The sequence below is a fragment of the Anolis carolinensis genome, chromosome 1, assembly GCF_035594765.1.
Source record: "Anolis carolinensis isolate JA03-04 chromosome 1, rAnoCar3.1.pri, whole genome shotgun sequence".
In the NCBI taxonomy this organism is placed as follows: Eukaryota; Metazoa; Chordata; class Lepidosauria; order Squamata; family Dactyloidae; genus Anolis; species Anolis carolinensis.
Window position 1 is genome coordinate 279,419,474 of NC_085841.1, and position 4,952 is coordinate 279,424,425.

Genomic DNA, 4,952 nt, shown 5'->3' on the forward strand with positions numbered 1-4,952 from the left:
TTACAGTAATCCAGATGAGATGTAACTAAGGCATGTACCACCGTGGCCAGATCTGGCTTCTCAAGGAACGAGTGCAATTGGCGCACAAGTTTTAATTGTGCAAAGGACCTCCTGGCCTCTGCAGATACCTGGGCCTCCAGGTTCAGCACTGAGTCCAGGAGGACCCCCAAACTGTGGACCGGTGTCTTCAGGGGGAGTGTTACCCAATCCAGCACAGGTTGGACTCCTATTCCCTGATCCGCCTTCTGACTGATCAGGAGCACCTCTATCTTGTCTGGATTAAGTTTCAATTTGTTAGTCCTCATTCAGTCCATTACTGATGACAGACACTGGTTTAGGTATCTAAGGACAGCTTCCTTGGCATTAGGTGAAAAGGAGTAGTAGAGTTGAGTGTCATCCACATAAAGGTGGCATTGTACTGCAATACTCCGGATGACCTCACCCAGCGGTAACATATCTGACAATGCCCAAAAGAAGTCATAACTTGAAGTGCCTTCCTAAAATGTGATTTGCATTTTAAATGCCTACCTAAAATAGACAGGGTTGTGTTGGGTCAACTCATGATTTATACAGAAAATAGATTATTTAGGGGACTAATTTTGAATAAGAGATGCAGTCATATCCAATCTCTGCATGCATATAGGCCACTACATTAAGGTAGAGCCATTTAAACATTACTTTGGCTGTTTGATGCATCCATACATAAATGGTTTTTGGTAACAGCCTGCTAACCACTATCATGTTTAAAGCAAATGACACACCTGTGATCACTATAATAGTAACAGGCAGCATTTGAACAATTCTACTTCTATATGGAGAGACCTTCAGAGGTGCCTCTGCTTCAAACTTTAAAAAAAAACAGAATGCATAAATTCCACAAGGCATACATACTCTTTTTAAATGGAAACAAAGATTCCTCAGGTTCTCATATTCTTGTGTCTTCATTTTCTTTTTTGTCACCTACAAGCTTTTTTCCCATATGAAAGACAACTATCCCGTCTGAGATAATAGTCATTAAAGGAAGTATTGGTCTCTTCAATCTCTATAATCAATCATTCAGGGCTACAGCTGTAATTTTCTTCCATAGTAACCCTGCAGTGTGATTGCTACCAGAGCAGTAGCTACTTGTAAGCATTTATGTTTCAATCCTATGTTCACCATTGTCATATTTACTGCCATGATTCTTCAGCTAACAGTTTTTACTGACACCTCAAAAGGGTGGGGTTTCAACATGTATTTTAACCTACAGAAAGCAGTAAAAGTCAAGCAGAATGATTACAGGTTAAAGATTTTAAAATCACATGTTGAATTGTGAATATATAGGAATTTGACAGTTTGGAAGATTAATATTACAATCTATATCTATCTCTCTTTCACAAACTCACATAGACACATACACAATTGTTCTGTCACGCGCTGGGCCTGTGACTGACTGTCTGTTATATAGGACATACGCTTTACGCCCAGCGGGAAGCCAGGGGCCTAAAGAAGGGTCGTTGAGGAATTTTCCTGAAAAGATGGCCTTGAAGTCTTTAAAGAAATAGCAAAGTCTTTATTGATGAACAAATAATAAATCTTCAAAGAATCTAGTCCCACAGGACAGGCGATAGGCTTTGAATAACGGTGAAAACCCTCTTATAACCCCTCCCAGGCTATCTATTATCTGGGCCTAGCTAGTCTGGGACCCACTGCCAACTCCAAGTGCGTCTGGTTGTTGAGTGGACCTACCAGCTGAGGCTTTCAGATGTTTCTGTGCTGTTGTTCTGTATCCTGGGACGGTCAATATCCTTGGTATTCTTTAACCCTGGTGCTCTTTATCCCCGGTGGTCTTGAAATAGGAAGCCTTTTACGGGACGAGCTGGTCTATGTCCTACAGCTGAACTTCCCAAGAGAGACTAACTTAAAAATGGCTCCTTCCCTCCCAGAGCCCTGAACAAGGGGCGGAACCAAACTTAATGGTGATTGACAGGCAACCTGTCCTATTATTGCAAACTTTTACAGAAAGAAAATAAAGCTGAAGTTTCTGGTACAGCCGTACCAGCACAACAATTAATAAGCAAAGAATAATATTTCAATATCTTTATGAATACCATAACACACACCAGAAAGACCAGAGAACTGTAGAAATGTTCACCTACAGCTTTTATTCAGTTTCAGTCTTGATTTAGAGTTTTCTGTCTTTTGCTAACTTATATTACTGATTCTGAAGCTGTCAATGCGGATGGGGAGAGGGAAATCTCAGAGTGCAGTATGCAATATATATGACTGGCTTTCCACGCTGAGTACAAGAAGTAGAGATCATTTGGGGGGTCATTCCTAGGACATATCCCATACTTTTCCTTGTGTGCCATAACATACAGACAGGATGATGGGAAAGCGCTGTTTGGATAAGTCCCTAAAATAATTATCTCACACGCATGCACACACCAATTCCCCATATAATTTGTTGTTGCTGATGGGAACTCTCACAGGTCATAATTCCTAGGCAGCCTTTGTGAGCTGAAGGCAAACATTAGACGCAACGGGCAATTGCTTCATCATTTGGACAACACTGCCAAGAAGCTCAACCTTCAGATTAGACTCCTTGGCCATAGAACAAGGATAGACCACTTTGGCCCAGTAAATTCTGTTTGAACTGCAACTCTCATCAACATTGCCAATAGTGGAGAATTAGCAAGGGTATGGTCCAAAAACATTTGAAGAAGCACAGTTGCCCACTCCAGCCATGGAAGGTTTCATAAACAAAAAGTTAATTGTCTAAATGAAGAAATGTAACAAACTAATCAGTCTTAAATGGAATCCTGTTGATAACATAGACAAATATAAGTCAGAGTTATATGTGCATACTCTATGCCTTTTTTTCCAGATGTTGAACAAGAAGCTATTCACTTGCTTCTAGTGCAATGTTCTTCACCACCAGCTGGCAGATGTCATCCTTGGGAACACTGCCACAGTCATCTACAAAAAGGCAATTAGGCAACACCTTTCCCAACGATGGTTCTGCAGCTGGGGGAAAGGAATGAAGTTGCTCTTCCAGAACTGGAAATCCAGAAGAGTGACTTCATTCCCCTTCCTCCAGTGCAGGGCTACAACAAGGATGGTGAAGACAGGAGACAGCCATAGAAGCATCTCTGGGGTTGACAAATATCTTGGAGGGAGAGGAGCAGAGTTGCACAAACTCCATAATCAGGTTCTTGGCCATTTTATTTTATTTATTTATGTCATTCCTTTCTCTCAATCTTGGAACACTATATAACACAAATGTTTGCAAACCTTTAAACAAACAACTCAATTAAAGCCTTCATATAAAACATATTAAAAGCTAATCCATGCTTTATATATGTATGTGTGGACTGTCCCAAAAGCAAAGAGAATGACTTATTTATTTTTATTAAACATGCATGCAGTTACAGTTTATTATCTTCAAAATAGACTCCTTGTGATCAAAAACAGTGATTCCAGCATTGCTGCCATTATTCATGGTAGTGGAAGAAGTCTTAACTTGAGATGTTGTTCAAAGCTCTCATTGCAGCTGCCTAGGCATTTTCAGTTGTCTCAAAATGATGTCCTTTGAGGTGGATTTTGAGCTTGGGGAAAGAAATCACACAGAACTAAGTCAAAGCTGTATGGTGAGTCGAGAAGCCTTCAGAACAGCCTTCACACAAACCTCATTGTTCTCAGTTCTTGAAGCTGACTGATGCTGCCCCAGACTCCTCTGCATTTTGCCCATGACAAAACACAAGACTACTACACACTTTGGTAACATACCCACTGCTACAAAGGCACAGACGTAATTGAGGAAAGTCAAACTGACTGTCTGCCTGAGTTCCGCCTCCATCTTCCTCAACCTCCACTTTCCTTTCCTGGCCTTCTGCATTTCACAAAAAATCATTCTTGATACTTTGGGCACAGACCACTTATATAGCACATCCAGTTTTAAAAAAATCTGCCCTAACCAGTTAAAAGCTTAGGACCCATTTAAATAAAAAGATCTTTGCCTGCTGACAAAAATGAGCAGAGAAGGGACAAAATGTGCTTCCCTATGCTGATGGCAGTAGTGTATGTGTGTACACAATGGATCAGATTGAAACAGATTAAATCCAGCTTTTCAAAGAGCCACAAATTCCACAGATACTCTGTAATTTTCAGCAAACTTTGACATATCTCCCAACTTTGCTTAATGCATAGCAAAATAGGGTGAAGAGTAAAAAACTTTGAATACTTGTATTGTGAAGGCTGTCACCACTGGATTTGGGTGAGTGAGTGTGTGTATATGTATGTATGTATGTATGTGTGTGTGTGTGTGTGTGTGTGTGTGTATATAGTGTAGACAAGCCCAATGTCTCATTCGATGCAGTGCTAGAAATTTGAGACCTGAAGGTAAATTTCATTGACAGTGCAGAATTCTTATTTAAGCATGGCAATGCCATAATTATATCACCTCCCTATGTAGCTACCATCCCTACCCCTCGACCCGCCCTACCCACTTTGTAGGCCTCCACCTTGGAGGTCAGGTAGTTAGTGCAAAATTTCAGGTAGTAACAAGTCTGTTTCAGATTGGTTTGTTTTTTATATCTTAGTTTAATGAAGCAACTAAAGTCACTAATAACTCAATTCTGCTAAAAGGCATGTTCGCTTTGTTAGTAGACTGTCAAATATTCAATTTCCCAAAATCTCCATTTCTGATTTCCCACTGTTTGTGTCGTAGCATGTCCGTAATTATTTTGACAATTCAAACTGAGATGCTTCACAAATTCGTATCTTGACATTCATTTGTTTCCACATCTCTCACACTTTTTCCTTAGTCTCAGTTTGCATTATCTAATGGCTCAATAGCACACTGTGGAGGTTCACTTAATTAGCATACATTTAAGAAAAGGTGCTATTTGATAGGGTTTCTTTTTTTAAAAAAAGTGAGCAAGAATGGTTCAGTGTGATGTTAAGCCATATTC